The sequence below is a fragment of the Phacochoerus africanus genome, chromosome 10 (assembly GCF_016906955.1).
Source record: "Phacochoerus africanus isolate WHEZ1 chromosome 10, ROS_Pafr_v1, whole genome shotgun sequence".
In the NCBI taxonomy this organism is placed as follows: Eukaryota; Metazoa; Chordata; class Mammalia; order Artiodactyla; family Suidae; genus Phacochoerus; species Phacochoerus africanus.
Window position 1 is genome coordinate 40877210 of NC_062553.1, and position 23671 is coordinate 40900880.

The following is a 23671-nucleotide window of genomic DNA, read 5'->3' on the forward strand; positions in this document are numbered from 1 at the left end:
AAGAAAGCTGAATAGTCAATAAACACGAAGAGATTTTCTTTCTTTCTTTTTTTTTTTCTGTCTTTTTGTCTTTTTAGGGCCACACCCGAGGCACATGGAGCTTCCCAGGCAAGGGGTCGAATCAGAGCTGTAGCTGCTAGCCTATGCCAGAGCCACAGCAACATGGAATCCCAGCTGCATCTTTGACCTACACTGCAGCTCAAAGCTACGCCAGATCCTTAACCCACTGAGCAAGGCCAGGGAATGAACCTGCAACCTCACGGTTCCTACCTGATTTGCTTCCGCGGCGCCAAGACAGAAACTCCCAGATTTTCAATATCATTTATTTCATTTTATTTTTGTCTTTTTTTGCCATTTTTGGGGCCACTCCTGTGGCATATGGAGGTTCCCAGGCTAGGGGTTGAATCAGAGCTGTAGCTGCTGGCCTATGCCAGAGCCACAGCAACATGGGATCCAAGGTGCATCTGCAACCTACACCACAGCTCAGGGCAACGCCAGATCCTTAACTCACTGAGCGAGGCCAGGGATCAAACCCACAACCTCATGGTTCCTAGTCGGATTTGTTAACCACTGAGCCACGATGGGAATTCCTCAATGTCATTTATAACAAGGGAGATGCAAACTACACAGTCATAAGATATCGTTTAATGCACGGATTAGCAAAACTGTCCATTGCGAAGAGCTTGGCATTATGGGGACTCCTACCTTTCTGGCTCCCTGGCCGTCTTGACGTCTGCTTTTGGTTGGGGGCGTCCCACACCTAAAGCAGGAAGATGGTGGCCGAAAAGAAGACAAAAAATTTGCTGGAGGCAATCAATTGTTGGCTCCAGCTCATTATGAAAAATGGAAAGTAGGTGCTGGGGTACAAGCAGACTCTGAAAATGATCTGACAAGGCAAAGGGAAACTGATCATCCTTGCCAACAACTGCCCAGCCCTGAGGAAATCTGAAATAGAATTACAGAAATAGAATTATGGTGAGTTGGCCAAAACTGGTGTCCATCACTGTGGTGCCAATAATATTGAATTGGGCACAGCATGTGGAAAATACTACACAGCATGCACAGTGGCTACCATTGATCCAGGTGATTCTGATATCAGAAGCATGCCAGGATAGACTGGTCAAGAGGAAATCATGCACAATTTGTCTTTAATAAAACCAGCCAGGGCTTATTATTTTATTTTATTTTTAAAGATTAGCAAAACTGGGAGTTCCCACTGTGGCGCAGTGGTTAAGGAATCCGACTAGGAACCATGAGGTTGAGGGTTCGGTCCCTGCCCTTGCTCAGTGGGTTAACGATCTTGTGTTGCTGTGAGCTGGGGGTGTAGGTTGCAGACGCGGCTCAGATCCCGCGTTGCTGTGGCTCTGGCGTAGGCCAGTGGCTGCAGCTCTGATTCAACCCCTAGCCTGGGAACCTCCATATGCCGCGGGAGTGACCCAAGAAAATGGCAAAAAGACAAAAAGACAAAAAAAAAAAGAAAAGATTAGCAAAACTGAGATGTCTGGGAATAATACATATTAGTCGGGCTGTGGACTAATGGAACTGCTTGTGAAAGGCTGGGGAGTGTGCAAATATATATGACTGGTTTAGAGAGCAATTTGGCAGTTTATATCAAGGGTAAAAATATTCCTACCCTCACACCCAGTAATTCTTCTGGGTACATACCCTAGTGAAATTTTTGCACATGGGCCCCAGGGGACAAACAATGTTTATTCCAGTACTGTCTGTGACTGTGAAGAAACAAAAACAATTGACATACCCACCAATAGGAAGTTTTATTTTTATTTATTTTTATTTTTTGGTCTTTTTAGAGCTGCACCCCCTGGCATATGGAGGTTCCCAGGCTAGGGGTCTAATTGGAGCTGTAGCTGCCGGCCTATGTCACAGCCACAGGAACACCAGATCAGAGCCTTGTCTGTGACCTACACCACAGCTCATGGCAACGCCGGATCCTTAACCCACTGAGTGGGGCCAGGGATGGAACCTGCGTCCTCATGGGTACTAGTCAGGCTCGTTAACCACTGAGCCACGACGGGATCTCCTGAGCCACAATGGGAACTCCCATCAATAGGAAATTAAATACGGGCACTGTGAGATGTTCATAATGTGGAGCAGCTTTCAGCAGTTAAAATGACTGACCTTGAGCTGCCTGCATCAAAATGGACAATTTTCAAAAACACAATTTTGAGTAAAAAAACCAAAACTGGAAATAAAAACAAACACCATGATACTGTGATTTAAGATAATACTATGTTATAAACTTCTAAAATTTGTAGAACTGTACTATATTTTGTTTATGAATATAAATCATGATTATAAAAGGACAAAAATGTACATAAGCGTGAGAATATTAAATCGCAGGGTGGGGGGGAGGGGAGACAAGGGAAATAGAAGAGAAGCAGAATTTGCAATTAATTATAGTTGTTTTAAAAAATAATCAGAATATTGGAATTCCCTTGGGGTGCAACAGGCTAAGGATCCAGCATTGTCAGTGTAGCAGCTTGGGTCATTGCTACAGCATGGGTTCGATCCCTGTTCCGGGAATTTCCACATGTTGTTGGCAAGGCAAAAACAAACAAATAAACAAATAAAACCCAACAAAACAGTCAGAATGTTACAGGAAAAACTGAGATTATAACACAAATGTTTTAAAATAAGTGGTTGACTTTTTTTTTTTTTTGCTTTTTAGGGCCACCCCTGCAGCATGTGGGAGTTCCCAGGCCAGGAGTCCAGTTGGCGCTGCAACTGCTGGCCTACACCATAGCCACAGCAAAGCTAGACCTGAGCTGCAACTGCGACTGCAACCTACGCCACAGCCACAGCCACAGCAATGGGGGATCCAAGATGAGTTTGCCATCTACACCACAGCTCACAGCAATGACAGATCCTTAACCCACTGACCGAGGCCAGGGATGGAACTAGAATCCTCATGGATACCTGTCGGGTTCGTTATCACTGAGATACTACAGGAACTCCCTGGCTCCTCTATTTTTTTTTTTTCTTCTCTTTAGGACCGCACCAGCAGCATATGGAGGTTCCCAGGCTAGAGGCTGAATCAGAGCTACAGCTGCTGGCCTACACCACAGCCACAGAAATGCAGGATCCCAGCCACATCTGCGACCTACACCACAGCTCACAGCAACGCTGGATCCTTGACCCACTGAGCGAGGCCAGGGATTGAACCCTCAACCTCATGGTTCCTAGTCAGATTTGTTTCCGCTGTGCCACAATGGGAACTCCCCTGGCTTCTATTTTGGAAAGTCATAGGTGTGCTCTCAAATGTGTGGGTGTCTAGGTAAGGGCTCCAGATTGCCTTTGGCAGGCATTCGTTCCACTATCAAAGCATCTTACCAAAAAATAATGATTTGGGGGGACTGGTAAGGCTGCTCTGACCTTGACTTTCTGCAGCCTAGGGAGGAAAGGAGAAGATCAGAATGAACCGGCAGAACGGTGGCTGATGGAGCCACTGGAGAGCCTCCTGCAAAACAGAGACCTTCTGTGTGATGAGGGAGAATGTGCATGTGGAAATGCTGCATGTGTGTCTCTGCAGCTTCTTAAACAAGGCCGGATCCTTTCCAGTCTGAGCGGCAGTTCCTGAGCCTGAGTCACTGGTGAGGACGGGCGGCTGTTCTGAACACCCCGCCTTTGGCCCCTTAGGGTGCAGACCCTGCCAAGAAGGAGATCCACGGTCCCTGTGGTTTCTGGGACCCTTGTAAACAAAATCCTGGTAGAAGAGGAAAAATAAGGAACAGATGAGACCATCACAATCTGAAAAACAAAACAAAGCAAAACAGTTTTCTCCACTGGCCAATAGGAATAGGGCTCGAGCCAGCTGGCATCTGACATCTAGGCAAGGGACTGTGAGTGTGCAGTAAATGTCCCCAGCACAGGAAGGAGGGATCCCTTCTGTTTCCTTGGAAGGTATATGTTTTTAGAGCAGCTGTTTTGATTTGAAAATATGTCAGGTGAATGCCCTCTATCCCCAGGAGTCTCAAAGATCGTTTCTTTAAAGTGTGAATTTCCCAGCAAAATATTTACCAGATTTTAAGTACATTTACCTTGGAATTTCCCATAACAGTTGCAAGTTTTTTTTTTTTTTAAATGAGCTTTTTTTTAATGCAGCCATGTGGAAAATATTATTCTTTATATAGTTCCTCTGCTAGAAGCCTTCGCGTTGCATTTTCCTTCAAGCTAACGGTGTTGCTTGCTCTCGGTGGCTGACAAGCCACCCTGAGTGGTGGCCCTGAGATTTTTCTAGAGGTCAGGGTGAGGCCCGGACACCACACCCAGGTGGTCTGAGAACAGAGTGTTTAGAAGCCAGCTCTTAGCATCTGGGTCTGGTAACATTTCTCAGAGCCATGCAGCCTGTTTGCGGGACTGTTTTCCTTCCAGCGTATGAACTGGGATTTTTGGCTGCATGTGCTCATTAAGAAAAGCCATGTCACTTGTCACAAGTGTAAAAAGAATGTTTCAAATGTTCCTGGAAAACTTTCAGCTGGTTCATGTCCACGCCTGGGTCCTCCTGTAATTTTCCTGATTCCTTCCCTCTCAAGATGTGGCTCAGACATAGTTCTGATGCAGAATGATCGCGAAGTTTCGGCCAGGTACTGAATGAAGTCATTGATGTGGATAACTAACTGACATTGTGAAGTTCTTCAGGAATCGGGTTGAGGGGGGTTCCTGGGCTGGGTTTCTGTCAGTGTGGCCAAGAAACATAAGATTTAAAATAAACCCTCAAGGACTTAATACCCTTTGGCGGATGTCCTCCTAATGGAGCTTATTAAATACAGAGGCTTATTCTAAAGCAAATAACTCGATGGGTAGAAAAGTAGAAGGGGGGAGAAAAAAAACCCTACCATTTATTTCCAAACATGTATGCAGGACAGGATTTTTCCTAATAAAACTTCATTCGAATGTAGCCTGTTTATTTTAATTTCTTATCACAACAGAAAATGTCTAGTGAGATCCTTCTGCGTTTGTAGCTAACATGGCTAAGAACACCTTCAAATGAGGACCTTGTGACTGTTTCACATTCCTTAGGATATTTTCGTCTGTTTTTGTCTCTCCTATATTTATTCTGTGAAGCTAACACTAAAACCCAAACAATGGCACAATGGAATACTAACCCATGGGGATCAAGGAGCATTAACTTGCATTCAAAATAATATGACTCCTGGAGTTTCCAATGTGGCTCAGTGGAAAAGAGCCCGAGTAGTATCCATGAGAATGCGGGTTCGATCCCTGGCCTCGCTCCGTGGGTTAAGGATCCAGTGTTGCTGTGGTTGTGGTGTAGGCTGGCAGCTGCAGCTCTGATTGGATGCCTCTCCTGGGACCTTCCATATGTCCCAGGTGCAGCCCTAAAAACCATAAAAGAAAGGTATAATAATCATTTCTACCTAATAATCAGTTGGGGGAGGTAAAATAAAATAATGTCTAAAGCATCTAGCACATTGCTGCCAAGATAAAATAAATGACCTCACATTAATACTAAAAAGATAAATAAATAAAAAAATAAAGCATCTAGCACAGAGTAAAAGTTCTGTAATTGCCATGTAGTAAGTTCCATAATTGCCAGGTTTTTATTGTTTCATATGTTTCACACACAGAGCAAGTCACTCCCATGGGATTCTAAGTCCCTTGGAGGCAGACTCTGAGTGTAATCATCTTTGTCTTTTTTAAATAACTAAGAAGGGGGAGTTCCCATCGTGGCACAGTGGTTACACGAATCCAACTAGGAACCATGAGGTTGTGTGTTCGATCCCTGCCCTTGCTCAGTGGGTTAACCATCCGGCGTTGCCGTGAGCTGTGGTGTAGGTTGCAGACACGGCTCGGATCCTGCATTGCTGTGGCTCTGGTGTAGGCCGGCGGCTACAGCGCCAATTGGACCCCTAGCCTTGGAACCTCCATGTGCCGAAGGAGGGGCCCAAGAAATGGCAAAAAGACAAAAAAATAAAAGAAATTAAAAAAGAAAGAAAGAAAGAAAGAAAGAAAGAACCCCTTCAGGAAGGAAACTTTTCTCATTCCTGTAGATATTTGTTCCTTAGCAAAGGGCCTGGCATGTGGTAAACAATGTAGAAAAGAAGTTTGTTGAATGAATGAGAGAATGAATGAATGAATGAGTGAATGAATGAATGAAAACCACAGTACAGGGAAGAGAATGGGAATCTGAGACTGGGGTGTGATTCCTTGTGCCTGTTATTTTTGCTTGAAATTCATTCTCAGACCTTCTCTGCTGGGATCCTGGCTGACATACATTTCTGGGGTTGACTGGATTATATAATTGCTGTTTTCTGTCTCTAACTACAGTGATTATGACTCAAGTAGTGGATACATTTACGGTGCTATGTAAATAATAATTATTTTAATTACGGTTTGACCTGTACAATATATTCTAACAACGTAGCTGACTGTGCATTTGTGTATGTGCACTCTTGAGAGTGGTGGAAAAAATCTCCTATTATGAAAGTACAAAGGAATCTCCCCTGTATGCACATGGTAATTTTAGAATTATAACATGGAGAAGTACAATATCACTATAATTACAGCAAGTTTGAAGAAAGAAATGGCTTTGAAATAGTATATAATCTAAGTATGTTGCATTTGGATAATATAAAATCATTTTTTGGCCATGTCCATGGCATGCAGAAGTTCTCAGGCAAAGGTTCAAACTCACGCCACAGCAGTGACCTGAACCACAGCAGTTACAAAGCTGGATTCTTAACCCTCTATGCCACTGGGAAATTCCTAGATAATATAAAATTTATTTTATTTTATTTTTATTTTTTTAGGGCCATACCCGGGGCACATGGAAGTTCCCAGGCTAGGAGTCAAATCAGAGCTACAGCTGCTGACCTACACCACAGCTACAGCAAGGCGGGATCCAAGCCGCGTCTTTGACCTACACCACAGCTCTCGGCAACGCCATATCCTTAACCCACTGAGCGAGGCCAGGGATGGAACCTGCTTCCTCACAGATGCTAGTAAGTTTTGTTAACTGCTGAGCCATGACAGAAACTACAGAACCCAAATTTGATCCACCTGACAGCTGGGAGAACTTTAGCCATTACAGCAATATTATGTTTTGCACTTGAAATGTACAAGGGATCTTTTCAGACACTGGAGCGGGTGGAGAGTGGTTGGGGCTCATGGGTAGGACACAAAGATGAACCGCAGAGTATCTGCGTCTGAGAAATGTACGATGAGGTGAAAGAGACAAGACATTCATGGAGCAGTAACAGAACTCTTCCTGAGCACTTACCCCATGCCCGCACTGTTCTAAGTGCTCTGCTCATCCCGCCCCACTTAATCCTCACACAGATGAGGAAGCCAAGGCACAGGAGGGATCGGTAAGGTGTCACAGATAGCAAGCAGACCATGATTCCAGTCCAGGCTGTCTGAACCCAGAGTCCAATCCCCTGATTTGACATTAAATTGCCCCCTCTCAGGGGAGATCCTATTGTGGCTCAGCAGTAACGAACCTGACTAGTACCCATGAGGATGTGGGTTCCATCCCTGGCCTCACTCAGTGGGTCGGGGATCCGACATAGCTGTGACCTGTGGTGTAGGTTGCAGACGCGACTCGGATCCCCCATTACTGTGGCTGTGGTGTAGGCCGGCAGCTGCAGCTCTGTTTTGACCCCTAGCCTGGGGGCCTCCATATGCTGCAAGTGCAGCCCTAAAAAGCAAAAAAAAAAAAAAAAAAATTGGATCCATATGTAAATATACTTAGAGGAGGCCACACAAGTATAGCCTTCAGGGGGGAGTAAGAAAACCCACTCTGGGAACATTCCAACCTAGGGATCCAGAAGGCTTCTCTGAGTACTGGCATTTGAGCTGAATTTCAGAAATTGCAGGGAAAGGAATGTCAAGTAAGAGAGAACAGCTTTCTAGAGATTGTGACAGTGACCCCTACCCACCCATTCTGGGGTAAACGCCTTCTTCGCACTCCTACATCAACTCCAGTTCCCTGGGGTAACACTTAGTACTTTTACTTCAATTGTCTCTTTAACCATCTTTTTCTTTGTTAAGTATAAGCTGTTTGAGGCCAGAGACCTGCCTGGACATCTTTTTTTTTTTTTTCCTCTTTTTACGGCCGCACCTGCAGCATATGGAAGTTCCCAGGCCAGGGGTTGAATCAGAGCTGCAGCTGAAGCCTACACCGAAGCCATGCAATGCCAGATCCGAGCCGTTATCAGCTAGTGGCAACCCCAGATCCTTAACCTACTGATCTGGGTCAGGATCCAACCCGCATCCTTATAGATACTAGTTGGGTTCTTAACCCACTGTGCCGCAATGGGAACTCCCCTGGACATCTTTTTACCCTGAGCACCTAGAAAACCATCAAGGGCTTACTAAGATGATCTCCCACCAAGGTTTTTTTCCCCCTGAAATTGGACATTTTGCATAACAAAATGACTACATTTAATTTAAAATACCATATGTAAAAGAAAAAAAATACCATATGCCCTACAGAAATGCATGTGTATGTAATGCTAAGATACATTGAACATGCAGCTCGTTATTTGAAACATACTTTTGTGGCTAAATCACTAGGATTATTGGAGCCAAAGTCAACCCTTTATTTATTTTTTTAATTTTTTTATGTTTTTGCTTTTTAGGGCCGCACTCTCGTCATATGGAGGTTCCCAGGCTAGGAGTTCATTTGGAGCTATAGCTGCCAGCCTACACCACAGCCACAGCACAGTAACGCAGGATCTGAGCCGCCTCTGCAACCTACACCACAGCTCATGGCAATGCTGACTCCTTCACACACTGAGTGAGGCCAGGGATCTAACTCGGATCCTCATGGATACTAGTCGGGTTCGTTTCTGCTGCACCACAATGGGAACTCCAAGTCAGCCTTTTAAATGAATGTGTTATGGAGGATGAATGCCTTCCAATAATCTGAAAAGTTAATTTTAAATGAAAATCACAAGAAATCCTGCTCTTGTTCTCATTTAAATTCTCAGTACTTTCTATTGTACTCACATCCAGAGGATGCTTAGCCTCTCCAGTCCAGTAGGAAATCTACAGAGTGGTTGTCACATGGGTGCTATCTGATGGAATAGACAATAGAGGGAATTCAGGTTCCACAAGAGAGACTGAGCTTATTTAGGAAACACACAAAATTAGCAACTTATAATAATTAGTGTATTCTCAAAATTCTTGCCAGGAACACTTTTTCACATTATCAACTTCTGTCCCTGTTCTTATTGAAATGTTAGAAGATTTTATTTTTTTGTCTTTTGTCTTTTTAGGGCCACACCCGCAGCATATGGGGGTTCCCAGGCTAGAGGTCTAATTGGAGCTTCTGCTGCCAGCCTACAGCAGAGCCACAGCAACGCCAGATCTGAGCCTCATCTTCGACCTACACCATAGCTCATGGCAACGCTGGATCCTTAACACACTGAACAAGGCCAGGGATCAAACCGGCAACCTCATAGTCCCTTGTCGGATTCGTTTCTACTGTGCCAAGATGGGAACTCCTGCAATTTTAGAAGATTTGAAGCACATTCTTTCTTTCATTAAAGTTACTGGGTTTAGGATCTGAGCCAGCTAATGTCTATACCACTCCCTAGGAATTGTTTCAGCCCTTAAGAAAAGGGTCTTCCGGAGTTCCCATCATGGATCGGTGGTTAATGAAGCTGACTAGTACCCTTGAGGATGCAGGTTCAATCCCTGGCCTCGCTCAGTGGATTAAGGATCTGGTGTTGCCATGAGCTGTGGTGCAGTCTGCAGACACAGCTTGGATCCTGCGTAGCTGTGACTGTGGTGTATGCCAGCAGCTTCAGCTCTGATTGGACCCCTAGCCTGGGAACCTCCATATGCAGCAGGTGCGGCCCTAAAAAGACAAAAGACAAAAAGAAAAAAAAGAAAAGGGCCTTCTATCTTGAAAGACACTGGAGTGCTTCCTGGGGATATGGGGGGCTCTTTGATTCTTTTAAAAATTTCATTTATTGGAGTCCTCATTGTGGTGCAGTGGAAATGAATCCAACTAGTATCCATGAGGATGCAGGTTTGATCCCTGGCCTCATTCAGTGGGTTAAGTATCGGGTGTTGCCGTGAGCTGTGCCATGGGTGGCAGAAGGCTCGGATCCTGCATTGATGTGTCTATGGAGCAACTGCAGCTTGGATTCAGCCCCTGGCCTAGGAACTTCTATATAATGCACGTGCAATCCTAAAAAGCAAAAATAAATAAATAAGTAAAAATTTCATTTACTGGAATACCCACACCTATCCTCAGGGACTAAGTCATTGTACCCTTCTTTAGGTAAACTCTCTCTTTTTCTGGAGACTCCTCACTCACAGACAAGCTCTTGGCTGCTTGAATAAGTGTTGTTGTTGGTTCATCTCTCAAACCCTTCCCCTGTTCACTTCTGGCCATGTTTTTTTCCATGCACCCAGGAAAATACTCCTTCCTTTAGTGGATGTCAAAACTCCACATTTTGGAGTTCCTTGGTCACACAGCAGCATCCAGTGTTTCCACTGCTGTGGCTTGGGTCACTGCAGTGGCACAAGTTTGATTCCTGGCCTGGGAACTTTCGCATGCCTCGGGTGAGGCCAAAAATAAATAAATAAACATTTTAAAAAAAAATTCAATGAGAAGCCATTGAAGGCCATTAAGTCGGAGGTGATACTGGCCAGATTTATTAAAGAGCACGCTGCCCATGGAAACAGCTAAAATTAAAAAGACAGATATGGAGTTCTCGTCATGGCTCAGCAGAAAGGAATCTGACAGGTAATCATGGGGACACATGTTCGATTCCTGGCCTCGATCAGTGGTTAAGGACCCAGCATTGACATGAGCTGTGGTGTAGGTTGCAGACGAGGCTCGGATCTGGCATTGCTGTTGCTGAGGCCAGTGGCTACAGCTCCGATTCGATCCCCAGCCTGGGAACCTCCATATGCCACAGGTGCATCCCTACAAAGACAAAAAAAAATAAAATAAAATAAACATCAAGAGATGGCAAAGGTGCACAGCAAATGGTGTGCAAGTGAGAGACTAAATCCATCAAACTACATGGAAAATTGGCAATATCTACCAAAGTGTGCACTTCTACCACCCAGGAATTCCACTCCTGGGTATATTCCTGATGGAAATACATATATAGACTCACCAAGAGTCAGGCATGAAAATGTTTGTAGCAGTATTACTCTTGATGGCTAAAAACTGGAAACTACTCAAGTATCCATCAGCAGTCGAAAGGGCAAATGGATCGTGGTGAATTCATGAAATGGAATACTTCCCAGAAATGAGAATAAACAAACCACCACTACAAGCAACAACATGGATGATTTTCATTAACAAAATGTTGAGTGAAAGGAGCCAGAACATACTGTATGATTCTATTTATATAAGATTGTAAAGCAGCCAAAGCCAATCTATGATTTTGGAAGTTATGATACAGGTACTTTATTTATTTATTTTTTTTTCTAGGGCCATACGGTGGCATATGGAGTTTCCCAGGCTAGGGGTCCAATCGGAGCTGTAGCTGCCAGCCTACGCCGGAGCCACAGAAATGCGGGATCCGATTGGAATCCGTGACCTACACCACAGCTCACGGCAAGGCCGGATCTGTAACCCACGGAGCAAGGCCAGGGATCGAACCCCCAACCTCATGGTTCCAATGGGATTCATTAACCACTGAGCCACGATGGGAACTCCCAGGATACAGGTACATTTGGAAGGGGGGTAGTGTGGAAAGGGTATGAGGGAATTTCTGAGATGCTGATCGTGTGTTCATTTTATGTAAAGTCACTGAGTTATACACCAGGGTTTGTGTTCTTTTTGTATACACATTGTATTTCAACAACATATACTTCATTTGCATAAATAATAAGAACTTACATTTTCCCCTAACCTGGGAACTTCCATATGCCACAAATGTGGCCCTAAAAAACCAAAAACCGAAAGAGGCACAATCGAAAAGAATTTGCACTTTAAGAGGAGCACCCTGATTGCTATGTGGGGAGTGAAATGACAGGAGGCAAGAGTAGATATACAGAGAAGCAAGTGGAAGGTGATTCCTGGTGAGAGGAATCCCTTGGGACTCAGTGGATACAGTTGAGAGAGATGAATGCACAGATTTGAGATAGTCTTGGAAGGTAAAAACCAATAAAACCTGCCAATGGCTGAATGTGGGGGGTTAAGAGAGGAGCAAGAACAAAGCAAACTCCTAGCCTTGGGACTTGGGTGGCTGGTGGTACCTGAGGTGGGAAAGACTAAGGGAGAATTAGGTTTGGGTGAAAATCTATGGTTTGTGAATCAAGACTTCTTGGGGAGTTCTCATTGTGGTGCAGCGGAAACAAATCCAACTAGGAACCATGAGGTTGCGGGTTCGATCCCTGGCCTTGCTCAGTGGGTTAATGATCCAGAGCTGTGGTGAAGGTTGCAGACATGGCTTGGATCTGGCGTTGCTGTGGCTGTGGTGTAGGCGGGCAGCTACAGCTCCAATTAGAATCCCTAGCTTGGGAACCTCCATATGCTGTGGGTTCAGCCCTAAAAGCCAAAAAAAAAAAAAAGACTTCTCACCACCTCTATCAAGGGCAAGGCTGAACCCCAGGGACATGGAGAAGGTCAAAACGACTCTGAACACTTCTAACCAGAGTTCTCTTGTGGTGCATCATGTTAAAAACCCAGCATTGTCATGGCAGTAGCTCAGGTCGCTGCTATCATGAGTTCGATCCCTAGGAACTTCATATGCTGTGAGTGCAGCAAAAAATAAAAATAAAAAAATAAAAATAAATTAAAAAAAATTAACGCCTATGACTTTGCCAGTCCTGGACTCTCCAGATAAAAAGAAGGAACATTGCCTTTCAGGATGGATACTGTCCGTCCTAGGAGCCCACAGTCGCTCCAATTTCTTCCCATCCTTGTAGCTCTAGAGCAACAAGAAAACTCCCACCACTAGGAAGGCAGCAAGGGTAGCTTAACTGCCTTAACATTATTCTCTCTTGGCCAGAAAGTAGAAAATTATCATCTTTTCCCCTTAGTTCAAAGAGAGATGCAGTGAAAGAAAAGCCTTCTCCTGGAGGGGGTGAGGGGGGCAGGGAAAGGAACCCAAATACCAACCAGAGAACATAAGAGGGAAGAAAAAGTAAGAGTGTTTACTGAGTTGTCCAGGTTGGACCCAAATAACAGGATGCTGATGGCAGCAGGGCACAGGCAGGCGTGTCCAGGGCAAGGCTGGGAAGGCAATCAGGGTCTAGGTGGGCACTGTAGGTGGTGCCAAGGATTCGAGGACTTGATCTTACAATATTGGAGGACAATTGAAGAGCTTGAGTGGCAGCTGGATCTGCATGTTAGGTGGCTGTGAAGGGTCAGCTAAGCTAGCATATTCAGAAACACTTTGGGAAAGTATAAAAGGGCATGGAGTATGGAGTCATTTAAAATGGAATAGAACAGGAGTTCCTGGAGTTCCCACTGTGGTGCAGCAGAAACGAATCCAACTAGGAACCATGAGATTGTGGGTTTGATCCCTGGCCTCACTCAGGGGCTTAAGGATCCAGTGTTGCCATGAGCTGTGGTGTAGGTCACAGATGCGGCTTGGATCTGGCGTTGCTGTGGCTGTGGCGTAGGCTGGTGGCTACAGCTCCAATTAGACCACTAGCCTAGGAACCTCCATATGCCGTGGGGGCGGCCCTAAAAAGGACAAAGACAGAAAAAAAAAGAACAGGAGTTCCTGTTGTGGCTCAGTGGAAACGAACCCAATGAATATCCATGAGGATGTGGGTTGCATCCCTGGTCTCACTCAGTGGGTTAATGATCCAGAGATGCTGTGGCTGTGGCATAGGCCAGCAAGTGCAGCTCTGATTCACCCCCCAGCCTGGTAACTTCCAATGCCGTATTTGTGGCCCTAAAAAGCCAAAAAGCCAAATAAATAAACAAATAAATAAAATGGAATAGAACAACTCAAATTTAAAAAAAAAAGAAAGATAAGTGAAATCCAGTGGTTCGTCAGGATTTTGAAAGCTCAAGATAAGTGAAACATTTTTTTTTCATCCCTCTTTCAGGTAACATGTAGACTCAGGGATTCTATCCTGTGAAGCCTATGTGTGATTGGGATATAAGGATGAGCTACTTGTTTCACAGCATTAGAATGAAACTTGCAATAGTCACCAAGAGTGCTGAGCTTTTTTTTTTTTTTGTCTTTTTGCCATTTCTTGGGCAGCTCCCTCGGCATATGGAGGTTCCCAGGCTAGGGGTCTAATCGGAGCTGCAGCCACCGGCCTATGCCAGGAGCCACAGCAATGCAGGATCTGATCCATGTCTGCGACCTACACCACAGCTCATGGCAATGCCAGATCATCAACCCACTGAGCAAGGGCAGGGACCGAACCCACAACCTCATGGTTCCTAGTCGGATTCGTTAACCACTGTGTCACGACGGGAACTCCAGGCTGAGCATTTTAACCAGTCGTCTGGGCAAGTCATTGTGCTCAAATACCAAGGATTAAGCAGCACCCATCAGACACGCTCTTTCTCTGTCTTCCAGGTAGGGTGGAGGCAGGGAATCTTGAGTGGCCAATTCTACTTTCTCGGGTTTTATTGACGGCTTAAGAGAAAGCAAACAGCACTCAGGTAGATAAGATAACCACTCTTTGAAGTCTGAGCCTGTACTTTTAAGTTGTCTTTAATTTGAAAATACATTTCATCTCATTTAAAGGCTGGAGTAAAAATTAAATATTCAAGCACCTGACTATAGACAATTCATTTACTGGTGTGCAGAATAAATGTATGATGTGAATTTCTATCTGCAATGATAGACTAGGTATTAGGTTTAACCATACTAATTGCTGATGTCCAACTGATTTTGGATTTACAGAAGCAGGAGTTACAAATGCCAGAGTTGAAGTTCCCTGGTGGCCTAGCGCTTAAGGATCTGTGTTGTCATTGCTGTGGCTCAGGTTTGATCCCTGATCGAGGGTGGGTGACATCAAAAAACAAAACAAAACCAACCAAAACCAAACCAAACCAAACAAAACCCGAATGCCAGAGCTGTTCCCAATCTAACCCAGATTCTGTCCTGGCAAATTCAGGTGAGCCACTGCTGGGAATCTTTGATATCTTTGATGGAATTTACATTAACCATTCTTTACTTTTTACCTGTGCAATAGTCTGGTGTGTCTTTAATTATCTCAAAGAGTGTTGAGAGGAGTGTTGTTGTTTTATCTTAAAACAAATTTTACTTTCATGTATTCTAACAAATAAAATCATACCATTGCACCCTGACTTAGCAGAAGATGGGTTAGTAGTTGAGAATTAAATTCAAATATTGGGAAGTCATCACAATCATGCCTAAATTTGACCAGAATAGAAAGAAGTATTGGATCTGAATTATCAAGATTCTTCTTAAAGATGTGTGCATGTGTCAGTCAAGTGTTATTCGTGTCTATGGTAACATGACTTAACCCATAAAAACACGAGTCTTTTAGTGGATCTATCACTTTGGTTCAATTGACCTTGATGTTCCCAAGTTACTAACGGGGCTAACCCAACAGTTATCATATCAGGTATTTCACAGGGCTGCCATGGAGAACTTCTTTTTTCTTTTCTTTTCTTTTTTTTTTTTTTTTGTCTTTTTGCTAATTCTTGGGCCCCTCTCGTGGCATATGGAGGTTCCCAGGCTAGGGGTCCAATCGGAGCTGTAGCCGCTGGCCTACGCCGGAGCCACAGAAACGCCAGATCTGAGCTGTGTCTTCGACATACACCACAGCTCATGGCAACGCCGGATCCTTAACCCACTGAGCAAGGCCAGGGATCGAACCCGCAACCTCATCGTTCCTAGTCAGATTCATTAACCACTGCACCACGATGGGAACTCCAGAACTTCTTGATAAGAAGTATTTCCCCAGAGTTCCCATTGTGGCTCAGAAGAAAAGAACCCAGCTAGCATCCATGAGGATGCAGGTTCCACGCCTGACCTCTGTCAGTGGGTTAAGGATCCAGGATTGCCATGAGCTGTGATGTAGGTCGCAGACATGGCTTGGATCTCATGTTGCTGGGGCTGTGGCTGTGGCTGGCACCTGCAGCTCCAATTCAACCCCTAGACTGGGAACTTCCATCTGCCACTTGTATGGCCCTAGAAAGACCAAAAGAAGATTTTAAAAAGAAAGAAAGAAAGAAAAAGAAAAGAAAAAAAGAAGTCTTTCCCATGATGCTTGCCGATGTTAGAGTACTATCTCCATGGGAGAGCCTCAGAAAGTTAAATCTTTTAGCTCCATGATGCAGGATGGTCTTTGAAGTATTGTGTCTGTGCTGATAAATGCAGACCTTACCATGACATTCCTTGCCGGCAGCTAAGGTTTTTGTTTTAGAGTTTGAGAATCCCAGCAATCGATGCAGACTGAACATAATGAGGCGCTGATATTTGTTGCAGGAGTCCATTTGGGATATTCTAATTTGAGTTGAACTTAAGTTCAGGTCCTGAGTTGTCTCTTTGAGTTCCCTAGGGGGCTGTTGGATTTTGCATCTGCTAGAGCTGACCACAAAACCAAAGGCTGCCAGACCCTGCCTCTGATGGGGTGCATGGCCTCCCCCCCTACAGACTCTATGCCTCTGCTTAAGCTACGCCCTCTGCAAGGAACACGTCTCCCATGTTTCTTCGAGGTTATTTCTACTCACTCTTCAGGTTTTAGCACACAATCCCAGGAAGCTTTTCCTAACCTTTGAGGTTCAGTGAAGCCCCCTATGTCTGTGCTTTCATGGTCTTAATATTTGCACCTCTATGATGTCACTGATCTTTTTAGAGAAATTACCTGTCTGCCTAACATAGAGCCTGACACTTGTTTGGGGAGGAAACTGTCTGTAGTTTTCTTTGTCTCATCCTTCCCCTCCCCCTTGTACTGACCCATAAACCTTAGTGTTCCAAGGAAGACTCCAGACAGGGGCAGATCTTCCAGGGGAACCTCAGCTGGTTAAATGCTGGACTGAAACTGAGCGGGTTTCCAGTGGGTGACTGGGGAGTCTTCGGGGAAGGGAGAGGCCCTGACCCAGTTTCTCTTCAGAACACTTGGGGACCCTTGGCTTGGATTCAGGTACTAACTGTGGGTGGACTTAGATTCTGAGTTGGCCTCTTGCGCCCTCTGGTGGTTTCATGTCACAGTGGGCAGTGCTAGAGCTCAACCAACTGGCTGGATTTTCTCCAAGGAGGAATCCGCATTAACCATTTAGACATCCGCCAGGCAGGGAAGTCATTTCAGAAACACGTTCAGGGAGCAATAAAATAATTAGCCAAATGCACACATAATCAGGAACTTGGAACCTCCTGCGGGATCCTTGAAGGGCCGTGGCTTTTTTTTTGGTAGGACAGATTCTTACAATCTGTATGTACTCAATGGATAATCGAAAATGTGCCTTAATCAAAGGCAATCGCTCTGTCATTGTCAGCCTGTGAAACATTAGCTCAGGGAGCTGGATGACAGAATACACTTCTATATCTCCTCAAGACAACTCCACCCCAGGATGACCGAAGAACCAGTTTGGGGATCGTCATGAGAGTCTGGATTACATTCAAATTTCATGATAATCAATCCCAGGGGCCCAGATTATCTCTTGAACAAGGACAATTCCTTAGGTGAGCGTGTTCAATCATTTTGTGATTGAATAGCAGAAAATCACAGTTCCTTTGGCAGCGCTAAAAACTGTCATTTCCAGAAACAAGAGAGTGTGCTTTGCTGTTTTTTTTTTTTAACTGCCCAAACATACACTTCTTGTGGGACCTAAATTTCTGAATGATTTAAAAATCATAGCAGGGAGTTTCCACTGTGGCACAGCTGGTTACGGATCCAGTGTTGTCTCTGAAGCAGCATGGTTCAATCCCTGGCCTGAGGCACTGTGTTAAGGATCCAGCATTACTGCAGCTGTGGTGTAGGTTTCGGATGTGGCTCAGATCTGGCATTGCTGTGGCTGTGATGTAGGCTGGTAGCTACAGCTCCACTAGCCTGGTAACCTCCATGTCCTCGAGTGCAGCCCTAAAAAAATGACCAAAAAAAAAAAAAAAAGGTTCAGCTGACTGATACAATCCAGTGGGGTAAAGCCCGAGCAGACAGGGCCCAGAGGAAAGCTGATTTTGATTCTTATTTTAAGACCCCTTCACTCAAATTATGAGCAGAAAAAGTATATGATTAAAAAGTTGGGGGGAGGAGTTCCTGTCGTGGCTCAGTGGTTAATGAATCTGACTAGGAACCATGAGGTTTTGGGTTCGATCCCTGGCCTTGTTCAGTGGGTTAAGGATTCGACCCCTAGCCTGGGAACCTCCGTATGCTTCAGGTGTGGCCCTAGAAAAGACAAAAAGACAAAGAAAAAATTAAAAAAAAAAGTTGGGGGGATAAATTAGGAGTTTGGAATTAACATACATGCACTATTATATGTAAAATATATAGCATATATACACTACTATATGTAAAACAGATAACAATAAAGACTTACTGTTGTTACAGTATAGGCAACAAATAATAATCACCTATATGGGAAAAGAATCTGAAAAAGAGTGGATATATGTATATGTATAAGTGAATCACTTTGCTGTACACCTGAAACTGACACAACAATGTAAACCAATTATAATTCAATTAAAAATAAAAAATTTGGGAATGTGAATTGCTGTAACCACTGCAGAAAACAGTATGGAGATTCCTCAGAAAACTAAAAGTAGAACTACCGCTTGATCTAGCAGTCCCACTCCTGGGCATCTATCCAGACAAAACCATGACTCAAAAAGACACATGTACCCCAGTGTTCATTGCAGCACTAGATACAATAGCCAAGACATGGAAACAACCTCAATGTCCATCGACAGAGGAGTGGATCAAGAAGATGTGGTACATATATACAATGGAATATTACTCAGCCATTAAACGGAAAGAAATCATGGCATCTGCAGCAACATGGATGGACCTAGAAATTATCGTGCTAAGTGAAATTTTGTCAGACAGCGAGACACCAACATCATATGCTATCATTTACACGTGGAATCTAAAAAAAGGACGCAATGAACATCTTTGCAGAAGAGATACTGACTCACAGACTTTGAAAAACTTTGAAAAACTTATGGTTTACAAGAGTTCCCATCATGGCACAGTGGAAATGAATCCGACCAGGAACCATGAACTTTTGGGTTCGATCCCTGGCCTCGTTCATCCTTGCCACGAGCTGTGGTGTAGGTCGCAGACGTGGCTCAGATCTGGTGTTGCTGTGGCTGTGGCATAGGCCATCAGGAACAGCTCTGATTAGACCCCTAGCCTGGGAACCTCCATATGCCACAGGTGTGGCCCTAAAAGACGAAAAACCAAACTTACGGTTTCCAAAGGAGACAGGTTGGGGGTGGGGGTTGGGCTGGGGATTTGGGATGGAAATGCTGTAAAATCGGGTTGTGATGATCGTGGTACCATGATGAATGTAATAAAATTCATTGAGTTAAAAAAGGAAAACAATAAAATGAAATAATTTTTTTTTTGGTAAAAAAGTATATGATGAAAGACTCAGTGATAGCTGGGTAGGAGGAGACTTGAGTTAATTCCCAGATGCTGATGTACATCTGTAGCTACGTTCGAGCAGAGAGAGGAGAAATTCAGAGCTCTCGCATTCCATTCTTGAATCAACAGGAATCATCATCTCCTTGCATTGCAGGGCTGCATGTCTCTGCCAAGAGCCTGGTGAGAGTTGGCCTCACCTCTGTGGATGGTTTACCAGCAGGATCATTTTATGACCTCAAAAGGTGGGTATGAAGTTTACCTTTCTGGTGGCATATTTTTAAAGCACTAAAAATCAAAGGAGGATATAAATATGTCTAGGACCAGGAAGCAGTCAGAAGTGCGAAGACTGAAGAATATGATGCAGGGTAAGAACCAGGATATAGGGAGTTCTCTGCTGGCCTAGCAGCTAAGGATCCGGCATTGTCACTGCAGTGTCCCATGTTTGATTCCTGGCCCAGGACCTTCTGCACGCCATAGGCATGGCCAAGGAAGAAAAAAAAAAAAAAAAAAGAAAAGAAAAGAAAACCAGAATATAGGAACACCAGGAAAAAGAGCTAAATGTGTCTACCCTTTGTTTCCTTCCCCTTTCCTTGTGTGTCACTGATTATCCAAAGACAAATTAAGTTGAACAAGCAGCATGTCTAAGTGAGTGTCATAAAACACACACACAGGCGCTCCCTTCCTGGCTCGGTGGTTAACGAACCCCAACTAGGATCCATGAGGATGCAGGTTGGATCCCTGGCCTTGCTTAGTGGAATAAGGACCCAACGTTGCTGTGAGCTGTAGTGTAGGTTGCAGACTCAGCTTGGATCCCGCATTGCTGTGGCTGTGGCATAGGCAAGTGGCTCTAGCTCCAATTCAACACCTAGCCTTAGGAACTTCCAAGAACTTCCATATGCCTGTGGGTATGGCCCTAAAAAGCAAAAATAAATACATAAATAAATAAAATAAAAATAAGTAAAACACACACACTGAGAATCCAGCAGGAACTTTGTAAATGTGAGCACATCGGCACGGAGACGTTCAGTCTGGGTATGCTTCATGGGGATGTCACACAGCTGTGTACGTGTTTTCAGCTCTTCTCTCCCCAGACAACTTTCATGTTGTATTTGCAGTTAGAGCGAGAACAACCTTTCTGACTCCATTAGTTAGGATCAAGCTTGGGCTGCAAGTCACAGAAAAAATTCAAAAGAGACTTAACAAGGTAGAATTTTATGTCTCCTATATTTTCAAGGAGACAGTAAGGAGTTTATCAGGGGTTGTTTAGAGCTTCACTGGTCAGAGGCCTTCTGTTTAACTGCATCGCAGTGTACAGTTTCCATTTTCAAGGTTGCCTCACAGTCTAAGATGGATGCTGAAGCTCCAGTCACACACCTACCCTCCATTCCAGCAAAAAGACCAGATTGAGAAGGATAGGCCATTTAGCATGAAGGACACTTCCTGGCAGTTGCATCCACACTTTCTGCTTACAGTCCATTGGCCAGAACTTATCTTCATGACCACATCTAGCTGCAAGAAAGACAGTGGAAGGAAGATTTTTTTTTTTCCCCAGGAAAAAAACCCCCAAGAATCAAACAGAGGCTCAGTTACTGAGTAGGAAGGGAGAATGATTACTGGAGGACAATGTGCAATCTTTGTCACTGGAATCATAACATTTTTTTCCCCTAAAAGTGAGCCCTGTCTTAATTGCTCCAATGCATGCCAAAGACTGGAGGTGGGGATACACAGCTAGTACAAAGTATCCTTAGGACAAGGATCAGGCTTCAGCCTTGCTTGAGTCTTTGGGTGATCCAAAATCCAAATGTGGACACAAATTTATATTTAAGAGTATGAATGAGGAAAAAATAATTGGATATTGCCAGTGATATAATAATTAAGGCTCTCATGTTTTCATAGAATATTTATATGACTCGTAAATAGAAAATCAGCAGATGTCTGGCCACAAATTTTAATGTTGAACTTAGATGGTAAGTGCTCTTTAAATTCAACCAGAGCCCACTGTATGGATTCAGAGACAGTAACAGAATATTCAGGGAGTGCCCATCGTGGCATAGCGGAAGCGAATCCGACTAGGAACCATGAGGTTGTGGGTTTGATCCCTGGCCTCGCCCATTGGGTTAAGGATCCGGTGTTGCCATGAGCTGTGGTGTAGATCGCAGACACGGCGGCTCAGATCTGGCATTGCTGTGTCTGTGGTGTAGGCCGGCAGCAACAGCTCCGATTAGACCTCTAGCCTGGGAACCTCCATATGCCATGGGTGAGGCTCTAAAAAGACAAAATAAATAAATAAATAAAAAATTTTAAAAAGACAATAAATAACAGAATATTCAGGAGATAAGGATTCTTAGCTGTTTCTCAAGGGTCTCTCTGCCCACTGGAAAATGCTGGAGTTACTCAAGGTTCTGTTCTGGATTTTCTCCTCGTTTTTTTTTCCTGAGTTTATCATGGTTAAGTTCATTTTCCTTCTCAAATTTGTGTTCCTTTTGTCCCCAAACTTAGTCAAAAGCACCAGCTAGGGCCTAAGCCCAGGACTCCACTCTTCCTTATAGCTCTCATTCAACTTCTCTCTCTCTCTCTCTCTCTCTCTGGTTCACTTTCTCCAAACTGTCTGCCCTCAGCCCCCGGGGCCAGGGATGTAGCTGCTCTTGCAGATCCAAGACGCAGCCTCCCTGCCTCTCGGCATCATCCAGGCTAATCTTGCCTAAAATTCAACTCTGTTCCAGCCCTGCTTCTCCTTGCTTTGATTCTAGCACCTCCAGAGAACTAAGTCCAGACTTTTTACTTTATTTATTTATTTTTTGGTCTTTTTAGGGAATATGGAAGTTCTCAAGCTAGGGGTCGAATCAAAGCGGCAGCTGCCAGCCTACGCCGCAGCCATATAAATGCCAGATCCAAGCCGCATCTGTGACCTACACCTATCCAACTCTTGGCAACGCCGGATCCTTAACCCACTGAGTGAGGCCACAGATTGAACCCTCATCCTTATGGATACTATGTTGGAATACTAGTTATTGCTGAGCCACAGTGGGAATTCCCTAAATCCAGACTCTTAGCGTGGCCAGGCAGAGCTGCAGATCTGGCCTCCTTCTTGCTTCTCCCTGTCTGGAACTTTCCTCGTTTCAGTCCCTGCAAACTCCTTTCACTGCTGAAGACTCGTTTTCTCTCATCGCCAAACCTGTGCACAGGAGATTCTTCCTGAACTAGATCTTTATTCCCCTCAGGTTCACAGAGAAGGCGTCCGCCTTAAGAAGGCCTTAAGGGGAGTTCCCATTGTGGCTCAGTGAGGATGCAGGTTCGATCCCTGGCCTCGCTCAGTGGGTTAAGGATCTGGCGTTGCCCTGAGCTGTGGTGTAGGTCACAGACATGGCTCTCGGATCTTGTGTTGCTGTGACTGTGGTGTAGGCTGGCAGCTACAGCTCCGATTGGACCCCTAGCCTGGGAATCTCCATTTGCCACGGGTGCAGCTCTAAAAAAGCAAAACAACACCAAAACTAAACCAAGTACATCCTCTTAAAGTCCTGCAATCCAGTGCACAACCCCACAAGGGTTCTCTGAGGCCAAGGCCTCAGCTTCTCTTCTTTCTGGCATCCTTACAAACTTTCTGGTTGATCTGTAAGGCGTGCCTTCTTATTTCAGTCACTTTGTCTCGTCCTTCCTGGCACGCCCCATCTTCCTGCCTATGGCCCATTTTTTTGAGAGGGTCTGAGACATTGAGGGGAATAACTAGGAACCAAGATGCCCCTGCCTCACCCTGAATTGAGAAAATGAACTAGAAAACTGGTCTGGCTCTTCCCTAGTCATTGGGGCCAAACCAAGGGAAGCAAGGAACTGGAGATGTGTGTGACCGTGACTATGCCTCTGGAAAAGCCTGAAGAAAGAAGAGAAAGATGAAATTTTTCTAGTCCTTCCTGGGCTTCTTATACCTCACCACATTTAAGCTTCACAACCGTCTGGGGATGCAATGCAGACATTATGCCCATTCATACAGAGGAGAAGACTGAGGCTCAAAGACATGTCATGTCTTGACTGGATCACACAGTAACTGGAACCAGGACATGGTTAGGAAGATTCTGGCACTGCTGTAGGCAAATTGCTTAACCCTTCGGACTTTATTTGGTCCTCCGTTAAATGGGGGTAATTACGCACAACCACAGGGTTGTCTTGGGGATTAAATAAAATAATAGTGTGATTAATT

General features: G+C 44.5%; 1 pseudogene; it reads left to right on the forward strand.

Annotated features, from left to right (window-relative positions):
- The first annotated feature begins 773 nt into the window (after positions 1-773).
- On the forward strand, positions 774-22734 carry LOC125137386 (60S ribosomal protein L30-like; annotated as a pseudogene).
- The last annotated feature ends 937 nt before the right edge of the window (positions 22735-23671 follow it).